The 10,163-nt window shown below is 38.5% G+C and overlaps 1 pseudogene; it reads right to left on the bottom strand.

The window, feature by feature from the left end:
• Nucleotides 1–5,129: 5,129 nt before the first annotated feature.
• Nucleotides 5,130–9,704, bottom strand: LOC101397624 (dual specificity protein phosphatase 5 pseudogene; annotated as a pseudogene).
• Nucleotides 9,705–10,163: the final 459 nt, after the last annotated feature.

Genomic DNA, 10,163 nt, shown 5'->3' with positions numbered 1-10,163 from the left:
AGTTCAGTTAAGTCACTGAAAAAACAGACAGTGACAACAATAACAACAACAGCAACAAACAGCAACAACAACAAGCCCTGGGGAAGGAGAGAGGTGTCTGTTTTCCAGAGTTATCATATTATATGATTATCATAATATCATATTATTTAAACTGCTTAGTTTTCAACAAAATATTATGATATTTCAACAAAATATTCAACAAAATATTATGATACATACATGCAAAAAAATGAGAAATAATGGCTCACACACAGAAAAAAAAAGCAGTGAATAGAATCTGTTCATGAGGAAGCCTAGATTTTAGGCTTATTAGACAAAGACTTTGAATTAACTATTTTAAATATGTTCAAAAAACTAAAGGAAACCATATACAAAGTATGAGAATAATGTCTCACCATATAGACAACATCAATAAAGAGATTCAGAGCCTCAGAGACCTGTGGGACATCATCAAGTATATGACCAACATATGCATAGTGGCAGTCCCAGAAGGAGAGGAGAGACATAAAGGGGCAAAAGAATATTTGGAGAAATAATGTTTGAAACATTCCCAATTAATTAATGAAAAGCATCAATTTACACATTCAAGAAGCTTAGTGAGCTCCAAGTTGAGTAATCAAACTGTTGAAAGCCAAAGGCAAAGAGAGAATCTTGAAAGCAGCAAGAGAGAGAATATTCACATACTAGGCATCTTCACAGAGATTAACTGATTTCTCATCAGAAACCACGGGGGCTGGAAGGCAATGCAATGACATACATATTCAAAGTGCTGAAAGAAAAAGACTGTCAATCAAGAATTCTATATTTAGCCAACTATTCTTCAAAAATTAGAAGATATTACCAGATAAACAAAAGCAAGATTCACTGCTAGTAGATCTTCCCTACAAGAAATACTAAAATAGTCCTTCAGGCTGTAATGAAAGAACACCATACAGTAACTCAAATCCACATAAAGAACACCAATAAACATAACTACACAGGTAAATATAATGTATCTTTGTTTGTAACCTCTTTCTTCCACCTGATTTAAAATACAATTGCCTAAGGCAATAATTATAAAACTGTGTTGATGGGCGTATAATGTATAAGGATGTAATTTGTATGACAATAGCATAAAGGAGGGGGAAGAGAATGGGACTATATTTGTATGTGATTGAAATTAAATTGGGATTAGTCCTAACTAGATATTTATAAATTGTCTTGTTAATTTTAATCCCTAGGACATTCTCCAAGAAAATAACTTAAAAAAATATACTAAAAGAAATGACAAAAGAATTAAACTAGTACACTAGAAAATATCTAACACAAAAGAAGGAAGTATTGGAGGAATCAAGGGAAAAAAGACATGAGATATATAAAAAAAAACAAATTGCAAAATAGCAGGTGTAAATCTACCTTATCAGTAATTACATTAAGTAACCAAAGAGAGCTTGAGTGGCTATAATAGATAAAATAGACTTTAGAACAAAAATTGTTACTAGAGACAAAGAGAATCTATAATGTTAAAAGGGTCAATTCATCAAAAAGATCTAACAATTATAAACATACATTCACAGCTCTAAAATACATGAAGCAAAAACTGACAGAATTCAGGGGGAAAAATAGACAATTCAACAATAATAGTTGGAGACTTCAATACTCCACTTTCAATAATGGATAGAACAACCGGAGATGATCAGTAAGGAAATAGAGGGATTGAACAATGCTATACAACAACTAGGCCTAACAGACATATACAGAACACTCCACCAACAACAGTAGGGTATGCATTCTTCTCAAGTGCACATGGCACATTCTCAAGCTAGACCATATATCAGGCCAAAACAAGTATCAATAAATTTTGAAAGACTGAAATCACACAAAGTACTTTCTTCAACTACAGTGGAATGAAATTAGACATGAATGACGGAAGAAAACTTGGGAAATTTACAAAATATGTAAAAATTAAAAAACACACTTCTAAGTAACCAACAAATTAAAAAAGAAATCATAAGAGTAATTAAGAGATAATTTGATAAGAATAAAAAAAATACCAACATTTATGGAAAGAAGCTAATGCAGTATTCAGAGGGAAATTTATAGGTATAATTGCTTATATTATTAAAGAAGAAAGATCTCAAATCATTAACCTAATCTTCCACTGTAAAAAAAACAGAGAAAGAGGAAACTAAACTGGAGCTGGCAGAAGGAAGGAAATAATAAAAATTAGAGTAGAGAAAAATGAAATAGAGATCAGAAAAACAGTAGAGAAAATCAATGAAAGAATAAATTGGTTCTTGAAAAGAACAAAATTGACAAATCTTTAGTTAGACTGACAAAGAAAAAAAGAGAAAATATACAAATAAGTAAAATCAAGAATGAAAGTGGGGCCATTATAACCATTTTATTACAAAAATAAAAAAGACATTAAGAGAATACTATGAATAATTGTATGCCAACAAATTAGATAACCTGGATGAAAAGGGCAAATTCCTAAAAACACACAAATTACCTAAACTGATTGAAGAAGAAATAGAAATTTCAGACTTATATTGAAAGAGATTGAACTAGTAGTAATATCCCTCCCAACAAAATCCAGAAAAAAGACCCAGGCGAAAAAAAGAAGACAAATTACTAAAATCAGAAATGAAAGAGGCGGGCCAGCCCCGTGGCTTAGCGGTTAAGTGCGCGCCCTCCGCTACTGGTGGCCCGGGTTCAGATCCTGGGCGTGCACCGCCGCACGGATTCTCCGGCCATGCTGAGGCCGCGTCCCACATGCAGCAACTAGAAGGATGTGCAGCTGTGACATACAACTATCTACTGGGGCTTTGCGGGGAAAACAAATAAATAAAAAAAAAAAAAAAAAAAAGAAATGAAAGAGGGGATGTTACTACTGATCTCACAGAAACAAATCCAAGGTTGTTACTTGACTTTTAATTTTGTGACTTAGTGGTCAAGTCCTTCAAGGGCAGGGATAATCAGATTTTGTGTGTGTCCTCCAAAACCAAAAAATATGGATCTTACCTGAGCCATCCAATACAATAGTCAGTAGCCACATGTGGCTACTGAGTACTTGAAATGTGACTAGTGCAAGTGAGGGCCTGAAGGCTAATTTTATTTAATTTTAACAAATTTAAATTTAAATTAAAAAATGGACACTAGGTTCATTTACTGGAAAACATGTAAGTACGTTTGGAGCTTGCATATGATCTGACTTTTTCAATTATAAACGTTAAGAAATCTAAATACTGATCAAGTGTTTCTGATAAAAATTTAGCATTAGAATTGGCATGTACTATAAGTGTAAAATACACACTGGATTTTAAAGACAATATGAAACAAAGAATGTAAACTATCTCATTAACAATTTTTACATTGATTACATGCTTTCATGATAATATTTTCAATATATTATGTTAAATAAAATATTTGCATTCATTTTACATTTTTAATGGACTTGTAGAAATATTTTAACTTACATGTGGATGCACTATATTTCTATTAGACAGTTCTGCCTTAGCCCTCAGCAAATATCCACATTGATCCACATTGCTAATGATTTCCTGTTTTCTTACCAATGACTTAACCACTGATGAGCAAGTGGTTCCTCTTTTTCAGAGGGAACCATTTCAGGAATGCTTGAATAAGGAAAAAAAGAAATCCCTGAATCCTTCCCCTCTGAGATGTCATGGAAGTGACATGGGTTACAGTCATCTGGGCTGTTTCCCCCTAGAAAGAAGTAAGTCTGAGTGTTATCATATAGATTTGAGGAAAGAGTAGAGAATGTATTTTTTAAACCTCCTTCACAAAAACGGATTATTGTCATGTGTTTTAATTCGCTTGTAGGAAAAAAAAAAAAAAGCATCTGGATAGCTCCAGCCGAGCTGGTCCTGAGCTATGTGAAAACCTACTCAATAACCTGAGTGTGATTCATGTTGACCTCTCCGACTAGTGTGTTGGAGAAGCAATACTCTTTCTCTTTACTTTGCATAATTACTTCCAACCTCAAAATTTTTATATTCAAAGAGTCTGGGATAGAAGTCTATGTCAATGTTCCAAAACTTACATAAACTTCCCAAATTTTGACCTCCATTTAATGAACTCTGCAAACCTGACTGGTTCTCCAGGCAGATCATGCAGCAGGTCAGCCTTCCTCCGCGTGTGTGCAGAGTGGAGCCTCATTTCCTGTCTAGCCCCATCTCAAGATAATCAGAGGTGGGTCCCACCCAACTGTCTTCTGACCAAGCACGGGCTCTGTGCCTCTGAGGACCACCTGTGGCAAGACTGATGCTTACTCACCGGCAGGAGGAAACTTGAATTGGGAATCTAAGGAACATCCTTTAGTAAAAGTGTTCTTTCAAAAATTGCCTGAATTTTCACTCTTAGAAATTCTGAGCTTTATCTGACATCTCTTACTGTCAACTTTCATCTGTCCCTCTTCTCTGAATCCTTCCCCCTCCTCCTTTGAGTTTGGAAAAATCTTTCAATTGCCCTATTCTAAAAAGACTTACCCCAAATATGAATACTTGACAAATGTGATATTTGTCGAGTGCGGAAAGGATGATTTTTAGAAAAGTTGATGCTGAAATAATTGGATTTTCCATGTAGAAAAACAAAAAACTTGACATCTACCTTACACTATATATAAAAACCAATTTCAGGCTGACTACAAGCCTCAATGTACAGGGCGAGAACAAGCTTTTAGAAAATATGAGAGAGTATCTTCATGATCTTGCAGGGTAGGAAAAGATTTCTTAAACAGGATATATAAAACAGAAACACCTGATAAATGGGACCACAGTGTAATTAACTTTTGTTCATCTAAATATTAAAGAGTGAAAGACAGCTTCAGAGTGGTAGAAGACATTTAACCATACAACTGAGAAAGGGCTTATATTCCAAACATTTAAAGAACACTTTCAAATCAATAGGAAAATGACAAAATCCAGTATAGAAAATGGGCAAGAGACTTGAACAAGTATTTCATAAAGTGGGCAGGGTGTCTTGAAGTGCAGGAGTCACACATGCTGTGCTCTCATAATGGCTTTGCCTTCTTTCTGTCCTGAGAACTTTTCCCCAAGGTCAGTCTGAAGTTCTTCCGCAAGCCTGGTGACCACTCCCTATCCCGGATGTGGGACAGAGTGAGGTCTTCAGTATTGCACAGGTAGGAAATGTCCAGAGTCTAAAAAAAAAATCCCAGCTGCTGGTGGGGTGGGCTGGTTCTCCCATCCCAGGTTTAGCAGAATGTGGCCACGGCCCCTCCTGCTGAGCTCTGAGACTGTGGAGTGGGTGGGCACGGGTGCCAGCATGGAGGTAGGGCATGTGCAGTAGGAACCCTGCATGTCAGGGCCCAGTGTCTGCAAGTGGGCTATAAATGAAGAGCCAGCTGCCACCCTTGGCAGGAGGGAGCCAGGGGATGGATGTGGAAGCATGTCAGATTCACACTGTAGGAGCTGGCCTATGAAGCCAAAGTTGGGCGAGATCACACTCCTCTGCTTGATGCAATCCAAGGCCTCCTTCAGGCCAGCTGCTTGGTCTTCATGAGGTAAGCCATGCAGATGGTGGGTGATTGGGAAATTCCAGCCTCACAGTGGATCAGGACCTTGCCTCCCTTTCCCCTGACACAGTCAATGAAGTCTATTGCTTCTTGAAAGTGGGAGCTAACGTCAGTCATGTGGCTGTCTTCTGCGGGGATCCATTTGTAGTGCAGGTGGGCCATGCAGGCCTCAGAGATCCGCTGAGAGACGTTCAGCAGGACCATGATGTGCAGGTTGGTGAGAATCTTGCACTTGGATGCATGGTGGGCACTTCCAACGTCAAGGCTTAGAAGAATTGCAACTGGGCCACCATACTCATTAAGCCAGCCTGTAGCTGATGTTGAGCACTGGTTTTCTACATTGGCTAATGAGGCTTTTCCATTTCAACATTCTCTTGTGAAATGAGTTTTACATCCACACAACACTCGGGAGATTCCGTGTAGAAGGTCTCATATCCCCCTTTGAGGAAGTAGACTCATGGGGCTGTGGCTGGCTGACCCTGCCACTCCACACCTCAGAAGCCCTAATTTACATTTTTTAAGTCTCTGAAACTATATATTATCGAACATATTTCCCCGCATGTGGTTAAACACAGATTCCATTAAATTTTTATTATTTCAGTTCAGAATTGGGAAGGATTTATTTAATAACAACAACAACAAAAATGCTGCTATTGATTGGGGTTAAGATTTTTGGTACAGGGGTTCCCTTTTATATAACATATCCATAAAATGGTAAGATCTGTCAATACTTGGTCAACTATATGGCTCAGAATTATAGAGATGGCAAGTAATTATCAGTGACATTAAATTTAAGGAACTTAGGGATGAACACCAAATGTTGTAAGTTGTCCTTAAAATTTTCTGTTTTAAGTCTAAAAGTAAGTGTTTAAATCACATCTTGAGCTCACTTACATTTTCAGCCTCACCCATCTGTACCAGTTATTTCACATATTGGTGGAAGCTTGAGATAGTGTCAGAGCTCTTAAACTAGATGCTAGAACCTCTGGAAATTGTACTATTTGACTGGGAAATATGGATATTTAATTATAATCAATCTATTGTGCTAGAAACAGTTTATGAGCAGAAAAGGCCTAAAAGAGAGAAATTCTATGTTTTGTCAAAATAATTTCCTATGTTCTTAAAAGGCTGAAATCTCTCTATTAAAAGAACTAGGTTTTTTTTGTCTTGTTTTTTTTTACTGCTTGGCTTTAACATCTGTTGTCACTTTGGTTAAATGGATAAGTAAGCATTATTTCACAGTGACCAGTGTTTCGCAGTGACACAAGATCAGCAAACACTTGAAAACTGAGCAACTTGCCAAAATGGCGAAAGCCACCACCTTAAATACCATCTCCAGCTAAAGACAAAGGAGGATGTTGGGCTAGTGGTTTGGGACTTCAAAGGGGAGGAAGACAATTCACAGGAGATGGAAAAGCACATGTTTGGTGAACAAATGTTCACCATGCCTTGTGGAGACAATGGGACATGAAGAGGACTTTGATCAAAGGGCCTAGTTCATATTATACTGGAGTTATCTATGCTGATAGCTCCTTCCTGAAACAGACTTTCTATATTAAATACTTTTAGACAGTTAGGGGGAAGGTCAAAATTTCTTCCTGAGTCTCTTATGCTCAAAAATAATCAAGCCAAAGGGAGACATTTTGGGGTGGCAAATTCTGCTCCCCTCCACCTTATACCCTTTGAGAATGTCTTATGAATCCTCTGGCTGGGCTTGGATAAACCTGTTTTAAAGGATCTGTTTGTTTCCATCCTCTACTCTGCTCTACCCCACCCTAATCTGTCCCATCCTAGGGTAGATAGACCTCAAAAGGACCAGGGCTGGCTCCGTGGCATAGTGGTTAAGCGCCCGAGCTCTGCTGCTGGCAGCTGGGGTTTGGATCCTGGGCGAGCACCGACGCACTGCTTGTCAGGCCATGCTGTGGTGGTGTCCCACATAAAACGGAGGAAGATGGGCACGGATGTTAGCTCAGGGCCACTCTTCCTCAGCCAAAAGAGGAGGATTGGCATGGATGTTAGCTCAGGGTTGATCTTCCTCACAAAAACAAACAAACAAACAAACAAACAAAAAGGATAGACAATACGAACTTCTGAATTTTCAGCTCTGGAAAAAGTAATTAATCCCTAGTAACTACTAAAGGAAATTCATGGTTTGGAAATTTGCTGAAGAGGCACATCCTAGCTATTCCAATCCTATTATGCTCCTTTCTTCAATTATAAGAACCAAGTGGGCTTTTCTGGGGGAGGTCCGGTTTATTAGTATTTTTTGCGTGTTGCTGAAGCTTATTGACTAGAGAATTTCAGATTCTCTAGTTAGTGGAGTACAGCAACTTGGTCCTAGAGTTCAGACAACTTGAGGAGGAGACTGGGAGAGAAGCAATTGTGGAACCCAGTGTTTCTGTGTTGCTGATATTGAGATGCCTACTGGACACCCACGTGGAGGGGCAAGGAGGCAAGTGGATTTATGAGGGTGGAGCTAGAGTGAAGTCAGAGCTGAAGATAGAAATTTAGGACTTATCTTCATTTCAATCAAGAGTGATTAACTTTTTTATACCTTTAAGTCTGACATTTAAATCTGACATCAGGGTTTACACCTTCAATATCTAAACAGTCACCAAGTCTCTCCCAACCTACCTCTCTCTCCTGCCCCAACTGAATCCAAGATACCACGTTACCTGCCAGTTGTAACAGCCTCCTTTTGATTCGCCCAAGTCTTAGGGTTGACCCCAGTCAATCCCAGTCAATTTTTCATGCTGCAGTGACCTTTCTCAAATGCCAGTCTGATCAAGCCGCACCAAAAGCCTTTCCACACTTCCTATCATCCTAGAGTAAGTCTAAACTAAACCGTTATTCACAGGGCCTTCCCTATCACAACCACACTATCCAGGAGCTCTCATGAACTTCTGTAGCTCCTCTACTCACTCCTGGGCCTTTGGATAAACAGGCCTCCTAGCACGTCCAATGCTACAGTGGACCAGAGAGACAGGGGAGCCCTGTGAGTCAGGTACACTGGACAATGCTTTCCAGAAGAGGTGGGACTTGAGCTGGACCCTTGGGATGAGTGTGAATCAGCTAAACAGAGAGGAGGGAGGAAAAGGTGTCAAGCTGGGGCAAGTTCCATTAGTCTCGTTGCTGAGGCAGGAATGTGCAATATACAAGCCAGAGCAGGAAAATTCCACTGTGAGGTGATAGAGCTTAGGAGGAGGTGGGAGGGGGACCCTGGCTTTCCCACTTCTTTAGGCATATTACTTCACCTCTTTGTGCCCGTTTCCTGACTGTAAGATGGGAGTAATAACAATGGCCACCTCATAAAGCATTGGAAAGATTTAAGAGTCAATGCATGGAAAGCAGCTAAATCAGTGTCCTATGTGTAGTAAGCCCTCCATATTAGCTGTTCGTATTATGCTTACCTCTTGATCTGTTGTAGACAATGAATTATAACCAGACTACAACACAAATCAGCTGACCGAGGTGTCAATGTCTTCCGAATTCCACCCTTGAAAACAGATATGTAAAAATCTCACATGAAACCCCACTATAAAAATGAAACAAAAAAAGTGATATTTTATTACCACAAATGTATTTTTCAGTTTAAACCTAGAAAATTTACTTTGTATAGTATAAATTTACTCAACGAGAACATGTTACTATGTTGATAGTCTCTAATGCATCCAGATTTGGTTCATATCACTGTATACACTTTTTATAACGTGCTAAATTCATGGAATATAAACTTTAGAATAATATTGTATAAACTAAATTCATAAAATATATGTTTACAATGAAATTTGAATCAATATTTATAGAACTTCTTGAAGCACACAGTTTGAAAATTACTAATCTGGTCTAACACTATCATTTTGCAGAAAAGGAAACTGAGACCTAGAGCCCGGGACTTGCTAAACCCCGAAGAACATGAATTGAACTTAATTATTCCAATCACTAAAAAGAAAGGATAATTACAGAATGTGATAGAGGTGGTAAATATTGCTACAATGGAAATTATGTTACAATATATAAATGTATCAAATTAATATGTTGTACACCTTAAATTTACTGCACACCTTAAATATACATGTTATATGTCAAATATATTCAATTTAAAAAAAAACAAAAGGACAGTGTCAAGATGACAGCATAGGCCGGCTCTGAACTCACCTCCTCCCATGGACATAATGAATTTACAATTACTCTTGGAAACATTACCACTGAAAGAAAATTGAAAACTGTGTAAAAAGAACCCCCACAAGAAGAGACAGTGCTGTCTGAGGTGGATGAGGCAGAAATTCCTTTCTGGAGAGAAGAAAGCCTCCTTCCAGCTGCAGCACTTCATGGCTGGCTGGGAACAATCTTAAGGTATGAAGCCCTCCCTGGGGAGTGGGAGGTCTGAGTGGGGGAGCATTACCACAATAAGCAGCTTTTGGACTCAGGACAACTGAGACAAGTGTCATAATACCTGGCTTTGCTGGCTATTAACTACAATGGGGAATACCCTCAGAAAAGCTATCGCACATAATGGAAAAAAAGACTGCTCTTAAAGGGCCCATGCACAAATTCACTAGTTCAGAAAGCAACTTAAAATCACCAGAAAGAAAGGTGCACAGTCCTTTGGCGAAAAGTGACTCAC

Source organism: Ceratotherium simum, chromosome 20 (genome assembly GCF_057802395.1).
Source record: "Ceratotherium simum simum isolate JZ-2026a chromosome 20, ASM5780239v1, whole genome shotgun sequence".
Taxonomy (NCBI): domain Eukaryota; kingdom Metazoa; phylum Chordata; class Mammalia; order Perissodactyla; family Rhinocerotidae; genus Ceratotherium; species Ceratotherium simum.
Note: the sequence above shows the minus strand (reverse complement) of the source record. Positions and strands in the feature narration are given on the sequence as shown.